This window comes from Macrobrachium nipponense, chromosome 30, assembly GCF_015104395.2.
Source record: "Macrobrachium nipponense isolate FS-2020 chromosome 30, ASM1510439v2, whole genome shotgun sequence".
Classification (NCBI taxonomy): domain Eukaryota; kingdom Metazoa; phylum Arthropoda; class Malacostraca; order Decapoda; family Palaemonidae; genus Macrobrachium; species Macrobrachium nipponense.
In genome coordinates, this window is record NC_087218.1 from 41,425,479 (window position 1) to 41,437,282 (window position 11,804).

The following is an 11,804-nucleotide window of genomic DNA, read 5'->3' on the forward strand; positions in this document are numbered from 1 at the left end:
GTAGCATGAAAAACAGGAATATAAGTGATAAAAAAAAAAACCAACAGAAGAAACTATTCGGAACCAACCATAAAAGACTATACAGCCAACTAAGAGGGGAGACCAAACCACCCGGAAATTCTGAGGCCGTAGCCACGTAATACACTCTGGGAAACATATGGAGCACATCCGGTATCAGCACAAACAAACTGCAACATGGCTCCAGGAAGTCAAGGAAGAAGAAACAGGAGAATAAAACAAAGATTCACAGTACCTCACGACAGACACAGTCGACACCAACTAAGAAAAATGCCAAAACTGGAAAGCCCCAGGTCCCGTGAGTCCATGGATTACTGGCTCAAAAACTTCAAGGCCCCTACACCCACGAATAGCAGAACAACTCCAGCTTGTATCTCAAATCACCAAGCACCCAATGGATGCCAACAGGAAGAACATCCTTAGTCACAAAAAGACAAGAGTAAGGGAAATATAGCCATAACTACAGCCCTATCACGGCCTACCAATAATGTGGAAGTTACTAACAGGTTATCTTCGTGCAAGGCATACAACTACCTAGAGGAGACACAACCCACATCCCCCACCAACAGGAAAGGCCTGCAGGGGAAGTGTAGGGGCACAAAAGACTACAGCTCCTGATAGACAAAATGCTAATGAAGAACAGTAGGAGAAGGAAACCAACCTTAAGCATGTAAATGGAAGACTATAAGAAAGCCTCGACTGATACCACACACACATGGCCTAATAAATGCCTGAAAATATAATGGGGCAGAGAAATACCATCACTTCCTCAAAAATACAATGCGCAACTGGAATACATTCTTACAAGCTCTGGAATAAGACTAGGGAGAGTTATATATCAGGAGAGGTATCTTCCATGGCGACTCACTGTCCCCACTACTCTTCGTAGTAGCCTGATTCCCAGACAAAAGTAACTACAGAAGATGGATCCGTACCTAACTCAAGAAAAGAGGCAACAAAAATCACCATCTTGATGTTCATGGGACGACATCAAGCTGTATGGTAAGAGCATCAAGGAATAGATACCCTAATCCAGACTGCAAGATTGTAGCTGGGGGACATCAGGATTGAGTTTGGAATAGAAAATGCGCCTTAGTCAACATACAAAAAGGCAAAGTAACGAGAACTGAGTGATAAAGCTACCCAGATGGGAGCAACATCAAAACCATAGATAGACAGGATACAAATACTGTGGAAATAATGGAGGAGGAGATATAAACCCCAAGATATGAAGGACACGATCAGGAAATAATATATGCAGAGACTCAAGGCCGATACGCAAGTCAAAACTCCAACGCCGGAAATATGATAAAAGCCATCAACACATGGGCATGCCAGTAATCAGATACGCGCAGGAATAGTCGATGGACAAGGGCAGAACTGGAACTCCGCAGCATAGATCCTAACCAGGAACATTACAATACACAAGCACTACACCCAATAGCAATACGGACAGACTATACATAACACAAAGGAAGGAGGGAGAGGATACTAAGTTAGAGAACTGCGTCAACATCGCAAAACAAGCCGTGGGCAATATCTGAAAACCAGTGAGACGAGTGGCTAAAAGAGTGCATGGAAGCAAGGGTAATAAAAGTAGACGGACCTAGAAATATACAGAGACAGGAAAAGACCGAAAGAACAGAGGACTGGCAACAACAAACCAATGCCGGACCATACATGAGACAGACTAAAGAACTAGCCGCGATGAACAATTGGCATGGCCTACAGAGGTGAGAGCTAAAGAAGGAAACTGAAGGAATGATAACAGCGGCACAAGATCAGGCCCTAGAGAACCAGATATGTTTCAAGTACGAATAGACTGAAATAAAATCTCTCCCATATGTAGGAAGTGGCAATACTAAAAATGAAACCATAAACCACATAGCAAGTGAATGCCCGCCCGGCACTTGGCACAGAACCAGTAACAAAAAGAGGCATGGATTCAGTAGCAAAGCCCTCCATGGAGCCTGTGCAAGAAACATCACTACCTTGCAGTATAAGTTTAGCGAAGCACCAACCTGAAGGAGTGTATAAAACGATCAGGCAAAATCCTCTGGGACTATGTATCGACTGATAGTGTGATACGTGCAAACAACCAGGACGTGACGTGATTGCACGTCCAGAATAGAGGTATCACTCTGTGAGTGTCGCAATATACCATGGGACCCCAGAGTTGAAGAGAAAGAGAGGAAAAACGGATAAGTATCAAGATCGAAAATAGAAATAAGAAGGTATGGGATGATTCAGTGGAAATCGTCACCCATAATCATAGGAGCACTAGGCCGATCCCAAATCCCTGAAAGGAAATCAAGAAAAACTAGAGCTGAAGTAGCTCCCGGACTCATGCAGAAGAGTGTGATCCTAGAAACGCACTACTAAGAAAAGTGATGGACTTCCCTAAGGAGGCAGGATGCAACCCCGGAACCCCACACTTAAATACCCCCAGTCGAATTGAGGACTGTTGTAGAGCAAAAAAAAAAAAAAAAAAAAAACAAAAAAAAAAAAAAAAAAAAAAAAAAAAAAAAAATAATCATAATAATAATAATATTAAAAATATATAATATAAAAATATCATAATAATGTAATACAGTATATTGGTTAATATATTGATAATATATAATTCTAATAAATTTGTACTCACCATGAAAAAAACTTTCGTGGTATAACATCTTGATGTTTATACTGATAATAATAAAATCAATAATAAATAATATCATAATCATAATATAATAATAACAATACTAGGAGAAATTATAATATATTACCAATGATAGTAGCAATAATAATGATAATACGGTAATATTAGTATTGATGATGTTACCCTGATAACATTCCCATACATCAAAATGTTAGCCATTAAAATGAATCATCCCATATCAAAATAATATCAAACAAAAATTATAGAAAATTAATAGTACTACACTCACTACTACTTCTCTAAAAAAAGCAAAAATTTTAATCTTCTCTCCTTGAAAATCCGCTAAAGAACTGGAAACAAGGGGAGTGCTGGAATGTAAACTGTGCGGTGATTGCCGACACCTACTTCCGCTTATGGGGAAAAAATGCTGATTTGCTTAGAGCTGACTACTACCACGCTAGTGACGCGCGCTCGAATTCATTGGCTCACTTCTTGATCTGCGCACGTACTTCCTTGTGTTCTAACTGAGCCCTTATGAGGCTGTAACCTCCCGCGCGACACAACTTTCATTCAATGTAGACAAAATCGATAATTCCTAATGCTCAGTAGGGATTTCGAAACCTTTTTGAAACTCCTGAATAGCATAGAAATGCAACAAATAGACAGAGGAAACGTTGCCAAATCTACTGGGTACGCCCTAACTCAATATTGGTGGGGTGGGCGTTTACAACTCTGTGGTTCTGAGCCCTCATATGTATATGTATGTATGTCTCTTATTTAAAAGCAAATCGGTTGTATGGATTACTCATACGAAAAGGGATTTACCATATTCAACCAAAACATTTTAGTCATGAATTTTTATTTGCAATTTGTTTGAGTTCCAAGAGACAAATCGTTTCATGTTTTCAAACCCTGTAAATATTTTTCATTCTATAGTTGTATCCAGTATAAAGTTCAAATTAATTCAAAGAGGTTTCAATAAATTTATTTACGTTATGTCTTCATATCCACAGTCGTCTCCGCGAATGCTTGTTATTTATTGTCATACAGAATCGTATGCAAGCGTTTACAACCATTTCATAGCCTAATCTGAAGGTTTTATAACCATGCTCGGCAACCTACCTTCAAGAAATCGGACTGACTGTTGACTTGTACCATGCTAAGGCACAGTAATGAAACCTTGAGTCAGTCATTGGCCTCTTCTATACCGTAGTATTTGTTAAAACGTGCTGTCACGTATTTGGAGCAAACCATTGGCATGCCGTGCAAACCTCCTTAGAATAGAACGTTCATGTCTGTCAGAAAAGCAGAGGAAAATAACGAAAGCTGAAAATAAACAAGGCTTGATCCGATCTCCAGCCTACTTGGGGCGCGTGCTAAAATCTACGTTCGAATGTTTCTCCAACGAAAATTAAAATAAATACGCTTTATTTTATTAGACATAATTGTTCTACACTGTTTAACATGCACAGTATTCACTTTTTACATTTTGATTCTAATGAATAGATCATGGGTATCATATTCTAAAATTCCTGCATCTTCAACTCAACGCAAAACACCTTTTTCAGACCCTTTTAGGCTTTTCCTTCAGTCCCCTGCTGCAGCCCATTTCGTTTCCTTTTACTGTACCTCCTTTCATATTCTCTTTCTTCATTCTTACTTTCCACCCTCTCTGAACAACTGATTCACAGTGCAGCTGCATGGTTTTCCACCTGCTACGCCTTTCAAACTTTTGCTGTCAATTTCCGTTTCAGCGCTGAATGACCTCATTGGTCTCAGTGCTTGGCCTTTGGCCCAAATTTTGTATACAATTCTGTATGCACAACCACAGGTTACGGGAAATGCGCTACATTTATCTCTCACAAAATCTTAAGCCAGAGAATATCGAGTAGACAAAATGCACCTGATATGATATCTTCGTGATTTATATATAAGATTATATTAACGAAAGTTTCCTTTTAAACTTACGAGCATCAACTTCCTTTAGCTATCGACAGAATTATTCTCATATTTCAACTTGTGAGCTTAAAAGGAAATGTTATAAGTAGTCACAAATAGTAAGTGGGCATGTGTTATTTATTGAGTTTTCTGAATTTGCTTTTGTTACCTTCGTATTTTGTATCCTGTTCATTTTCGGGTAAGTGGGTTTCTTTGCCCCCTCTTAAGAGAAGAACTGAAGTGGGTGTTCTCCGCTCGTGAAGCTTATGTGTTATTTATGTATTTATTTATTTTATTAAATTCCCAGTTAGTTCGACGGCTGGATCTCTTCTTTCCCACTGAATAATTACCCAGTGTTACATACTATTTGCAGTTCGATTGATGAAAACCATTCATTTCCTTGTGTGTGTTTTTTTTTTATCTAAGATTCACTAGCAAGATCAAGATTCATATAATGGATTGTAGTTTTATCCAAAAATTGAAAGTTTATGTCGTTTATATTCGGGAAGCTGAAATCCGATCTGACAGAAAGCTAGCTTTATTACTAATGTGTGTATGAGAGAGAGAGAGAGAGAGAGAGAGAGAGAGAGAGAGAGGAGAGAGAGAGAGCAGAAATATCTCACCGATTACAATATTTCTCCAACCTGTCACACCCATACCACTGTAGTCTACTACGGCAGTACTCAGCCCCCTATAAATAAACAAAGCCACTCGCGACAAGAGCAACGAGAATGGAATGAAGATGTATTGGCAGCCAAAAATATTCCTACATAAAAAAAAAAGAAGAATCCGCGGATAAATCTCGATGCGAGAGAAAGAAGAGCAACCAAAGGCAAGTGATAAATCTCCAAGGAGAATTCGGGTCGATTTCTTGTTTCTCAACGAGAATGCCAGGAACGGAGTAAGTCGCGAGACTGGCCGACTGCTAACTCGCGAAGATGGACAGTAAACTTATGGTGTAGGATCGAGCAAATAGTCTTCAGTAGGGTCTGATTCTTTCCAAGTATAAGTTTACTTATTATTTCCCCCAACCCCAGCCGATTGCTATGTACAAGTTAGCATGGTCGTCACCCTGCAAGAGTCTCTCTCTCTCTCTCTCTCTCTCTCTCTCTCTCTTCTCTTCTCTCTCTAATATATATATATATATATATATATATATAGTATATATTACATATATATATATATATATATATATATATATATATTATATATATGTATGTATATGTATATATATTAGCAATGTGTGAATGTATGTGTATATATAAATGTACTAAATATTAGATGTTAACAGACATTATGAGATCTTGCATACAGCTCCTGTAACCTTTATCTTACATGTAATGGTATACGAATGGAAGTAATGAAAGTTGTTGTTATACCAGGCAGACATAATTCACAGGAAACCTACGTGATTCGGTTCTTAACATTTGGATGACTCCAGTGGACTCCAGACCCCCAATGTATTCCCGATATGGTTCCATACCCTCTTTGCTTAGAGTCCACTCAAGTCCTATTTGTTAACAATATTAACTTAATATACTTAGTTTACTAAGTACTTTAGGCATGAGTAGTTAGGCCAGGAATAGAACATGCAAGAAAATCAAAAGCATTTATAGTTTTATATAGATATTTATTTACAAACTGTACTCGTGTATATCTTGGCGCATTAAAATCAAATATATATAAATATCCAGAATTCAAGTCTTATGCCCGCAGCATGTGGTTCTCATACCCTCAGGGGCTATGGCATTTTTTCGAAGTCAGCTGGGTGGCACTTTATTTACTCTTACATAGCCTGAAATATTTTCCTTCGAAGTCAGACTTTTTTGTTTCACCTCTTTAATATTGAGCTTGACTCTTGGAAGGAATTATGATAGCCAGTGCTGATTATGTATAGGAACAAAACTTCGGCGCAATCGAGTTTTCTGTCAACGTATAATGCTATATGAAACTCTTAGCCACAACCCATGAAACTTTTAACCAGAGTTCGGCGGTGGCCTGTGTTAATGGCTCATATACCTGTGCCACATATACCTGTGTCAGACGAACGATCATGGCTATCTTTATCCTTAAATAAAATTAAAACTACTGAGGCTAGAGGGCTGCTATTTGGTACGCTTGATAATTGGAAGGTAGATGATCAACATACCAAATCGCAGCTTTCTAGCCTCAGTAGTTTTAAGACCTGAGGGTGGACGGACAGACAAAAAACCATCTCAATAGTTTGCTTTTACAGATATCTAAAAAGGGATCAATTATTTCACCAGGAAAGCACAAATAGATTGAAAATATAGCTTACCATATGTAAGGACTCCATTTTATTCTTTGTGAAAGAAGGATCAAATGGAAAAGCCGACGTGATATAAGTACACCAGAACTCGCGATATCTCAACACCCAATGCGAACAGCTGAACAAGAGTTAAACTAGACTTAAACTGGACTTGTCAACCGAGAAAGCAGCGGGCACAAACAAGCACATAAGTAACCTTTTACATACTGATGATAAAAAGATCTGTGTGTGTGTGTGTGTGTGCCGTCTAGTCTCTGACCACTTTACGGATGTATGATACTTCTCGGTCTCGCCCACCAAGTCTCTTAACGTGGAACAAACCTCGAGAACTCGTTTAATAGAAAAATACATTCCACTCTGGAAGGGGCACTCAGGAGTTAATTGATCAACCGTGGAGGGTTTTATCTTCACGTCATGATGTGAAGGATGTGGTTGGGAGAGTCCTAGATTTTCGGTTACCAGCTAGCCTCTTCGTCCCTTGTCTTATTAATACTGACCTTTCGTAAGCATAGCTTTGTTGGGTGCCGAAGGTGGAGGGCTGGGTGGGTTGTGGGTTTTGGGGGGACGGGGGGAACATGGACGGCGGCAGGCAGTCTCGGTGAATGTCAGTGGCAAGGAAGGGAGGCATTCGACATCCGTTTCATGAGATTTAAAACATTCACGCCCTATTTTATTTCATCATCGTTTTCCGTGGTTGGACTATGTACATACGTTTTTCTTTTACTTATGCAAGAGATAATCAATCGAGTGGCCGTAATTGTTATAATGGATAATGAAATTTAGCCATAAGGTTAAGAGAGAATATTTGGAACCTACTAAAGGGGTCGATGATTTTTCACTTTTTGACGCTACCTTGATATGTCAATAATGTTTGTTTGTTCATTTTTTTTCCGGGTGTGATAAAATTTGCTAATTAATATTTAAGTAATATTAAAGATGAAATAAATGACTGCCTTACCTTTGAATGTATGAAACCTTCGCTGCTTTCTGGAAAGAAAAAGAAAAGCCAATGTTAGGTTTTCAAATCTACGCGTATCACATTCGCAATGTATCTTCGAGCTAATACTGTATATCAGAATGGCGGGCTTTGAAGAGAAACTGTTAATATGATAGTTTAAAGTTTCTGTCGAATATTTTATAGTATTAACCGACATTTGTCTATTTAAGGTTCTGTTTCTTGGCATTGTCAACGTTAACTACCGTAGAAAATAGTAAATAATTTCTCTCCTTGTGACAACAATAATTGCGTTAAAAATGTGTAAATAATTTCTCCCGTTGTGACAAATTGATACTGACAACAGTAATTAGAATGCTCTAAGAGGTCCTCAATAATAAAAAATGATGCGAGTTCGTGTATAATTTAGAAGTCCTTTACAATGCTTTCGAACCCTTCCCTAATGAATGATTAGGCACAACATGTGCTGAGGTGAATTCCAAAAACGAGTCGCTGAAGATTGTTGACACCTGTCGTTAGCTCGTTTATGGACCAGGTGATGAAAGAGGAAAATAGGCCAAGGGTTAAACATTCAACTAAGTTATTTTTCCTACTCCTCCCTATCAATCCTCCTGGCTGCAATTCTGTCAGATCTCCGCAATGGTTGTTGCGACGTTGCAGGAAGTTCTCTTAGAACATTAGAACATTATATGTATGTACTCTCGCGATAGAGTTTTTCCCAAAGAATTTGTATGCTGGTCAGAGTAGAATAGCGGTATAGTTACATCTCTGTAGAATGTGACCTTGCTCCCTCATTGCCTTTTTATTTTTGAGAGTCCTTTCTACAAAAAAAAAAAAAAAAAAAAAAAAAAGTAGTTAAATTTAACAAGTAGTTAAATTTTTTTTGTACGTATGGATTTTTAAAATTATTGAGAGACCACATGAAATGTAGAACGTGTGATGGCAGATGAAAGATTGACTTTTAGAGCTAAAAGTGTAAAAGGAGCCCAGTAAGAAGGCAAGAGTTTTGGCCTACAAAATCTTCACGAAATGAGTCTCTCTCTCTCTCTCTATCTCTCTCTCTCTCTCTCTCTCTCTCTCTCTCTCTCTCTCTCTCTCTCTCTCTCTCTATTGCATGACTGCGTCTTGACTTCCCTTTGATGTTGTGTTTCGTGACGTACTCAGGCGCTCATAATTCTTAGTACAGAGTTGGAGGAATACGAGCGAATTAAGTTTCTTATAACCTTGATAGTTAAAGGACAGACTGCTGGCAACGGAATGTCCTTAAGTAGTTTAAATTTGTTTTTGCTTTTTCCTCTCTCTAATTGAAGGTGATTCTTCTTCCCTATGAAAACTATTATATTTCGGGAAATTTCACGTAGTTTGATAGGAATAATCACAACAGCAAAAATACCAGAGGTATTCCTTTTCATCATTTTGATGATGTATATACATTCGGACGTCAAGAAGACACCATTGGGAAGAGCGTTGGTAACTAACTTGGTTGAATCCTATTTTCCAAGCCCTAAAATCTATTAGATTTTTAATACTGGAAAGAGAATCGGCAACAAGCTTGTTTCTTTGTTGACCAGTGTAGCGAAGATATTGTTGATCGTGTTGTTGTTAGAACAAGGGCTAAACTTTCTTATGACGTCTTCTAAATAATTTGTCGAGAAAAAGATAACGATTATTGGAAAAAATAGTACTAAGAACTGGCTATCGAGCAACTTCTAAATCAACTTAGCACTTTGCGAGTTAATTACTATAAGAAATAACACTAGTCCGAAGATATTACGAAACGAATTGATTACTACATAAAATATCAGATGCTTGAAGTCACCACAGTAAGAATAACCGCGACTGTAACTTCTCTTTAAACTCCGCAAGTTACAGGTATCAGGTAAACGTGGAAGAACGTATGTTCTGTTAATCCCCATACAAGGCACCGAGGACTTGGCTACAAGGTGCTCAGGGATTCTTGTAATTTATCGAGGAGCAGTTTTTTGAAAACTGATGTTTGTTAAGCCTCGAGAACAAGAGTCTGATTTGGTTCAGACGTAACAGGTAACATTGAGTTACTGGTCTGAGTTACAGCGGACAGGAAATATAGTTTCTCTCTCTCTCTCTCTCTCTCTCTAGATAAATAAATAAATAATAAATTAGATACACAAATAAATAAGTTAAATAATAAATAAATATATTAATAAATTAATATATAAGTTAATAAATAAGTTAATAAACTAAATAAGAAACTAATTACAGAATTAATTAACAAAGAAAACAAATAAAGAAATAATCAAATTAAAAAAAGAACTGAATAAATATTCGACTTGAGCAAGTCACTAATCAGGAAGGAATGTTTTTTTTAATCACATTAACAACGAAAGTCCTCCGATCCCCTTCAGAAAAGCACGACTCCCAAGAGGGTGCGTCGCTAAGGGCGAAGCCCTTCAAAGCCTCCTGGTTTAGCTCAAACTCGAAGGGCGGAGGACTCTGATGTGGTATATTACCGTTGGGAATTTCGTAAGCCTCGAGTTTTTGAGAGACGTGACAGGGGAAGTTTACTTGTGGGGTGTCGCTCGAGCGGTTTTTATATTCTATCCATTATATATATATATATATATATATATATTAATATATATATATATATTATATAATATGTATATGTATTATATATATATGTATATATATATGTAATATATATATAATATATATATATATTTTATATATATATATATATATATATATATATATAGAGGAGAGAGAGAGAGAGAGAGAGTATATTGCACACGCCAAAAGATTTTATAGTATGTCCAGAATATTTGCTTCGAGACTTGAAGCTGAACTACGAAGTCTACTGTGTTGGTATCTTCGTCTCTGGGGTAAATGTTCAATTCCTTTCTAATGGGAGAGGTTCCGATGGGTAGTGGGGATTTTGGTCGCGACATCAACAATGTTGTTACTCTGCTCTCCTTTTGTGTATATGAACGTATTTCCTACTTCGTCGGAAAACTTGAAATTTCCATTATGCCTGTCCTTAAACCTGCAGACTTAAAAAAAAATAATTTCCATGAAAAAACGTCTTTTCAAACACCAATCAAAACGCCAACTGGAGAGAGATGAAGAGAGAGTGAGAAGAGAGAGGACGCCTGAGAAGAAGGGGAAAAAAGGAGGAGAGAGATTTAAGCTGGAGAATTTTGCGGAGTAAAGACTTACTATAGTAGATTCACATCAACCGTGCGTCTGATGTCTAGGCCATTCCCTTACCACGCTCCTGATTGGCTGTTGTTAAGCCAATCACAGGGCTGGAAACTCTCAGTCTCTCGAGAGTTCACATCGGCAGGGTGTATGTTCCACCTCTCCTGAGGGATACGTCTTTCAAAAGTATCCATCTGGAGTGATGGAATATACCTCCTGCCTATGTGAACTCTCGAGAGAGACTGAGAGTTCCCAGCTCTGTGATTGGTTTATCAACAGCCAATCTGGAGCATCGTAAGGGACTGGCTTAGACATCAGAGATGCACGGTTGATGTGAATCTCCTATAGAACAGTTAATGATGCATTGATGTATACGGAATAAACAAGCTACATCATTTGTTACACTGGCCTTGGTGGCGGAGAGGATTGGAAATAATTTGAATGTGTTTAGAGTGCAGCGTTTTGCTCCCTGTCACAGTTTGGTTTGTAGTTTTTGGTCGGGTATATTATCAAACATTTTACCAGTAAGCTTTGCGCATGGTTTTGAATTGCGTTCAACCAATTGTTCTGTTTGCTGTAGATATGGTTCGTTCGTCATGTCAGCTTTACAGAATGAAGTTTTGCATTTTTTAAGACAGCAGAAATAATAGAAAGTAAAAGTATAGGTTCAAGCTCTCTCTCGACCACACTATGATGAAAGTGAGATAAGTTTTTAAGCTTTATGAACTAAGAGACAAGATTTTAAGGTTTATGAAGATTTTAAGCTTTATGAACTAAGAGACAAG

At 37.9% G+C, this 11,804-nt stretch overlaps 1 protein-coding gene and 1 long non-coding RNA gene across 2 annotated transcripts in view; one reads left to right on the plus strand and one right to left on the minus strand.

Annotated features, from left to right (window-relative positions):
- The window catches only part of LOC135202465 (vang-like protein 2), a 455,973-nt gene that overhangs the window by 329,513 nt on the left and 114,656 nt on the right, over positions 1-11,804 (minus strand). The window contains exon 3 of the mRNA XM_064231871.1: positions 7,846-7,874. The gene's annotated coding sequence lies outside the window, so the exon portion shown is untranslated. The remainder of the gene's footprint in view (positions 1-7,845; positions 7,875-11,804) is intronic.
- LOC135202467 (uncharacterized) overlaps positions 1-11,804 on the plus strand; it is a 311,171-nt gene that overhangs the window by 69,643 nt on the left and 229,724 nt on the right. The gene's annotated exons all lie outside the window — the stretch shown is intronic.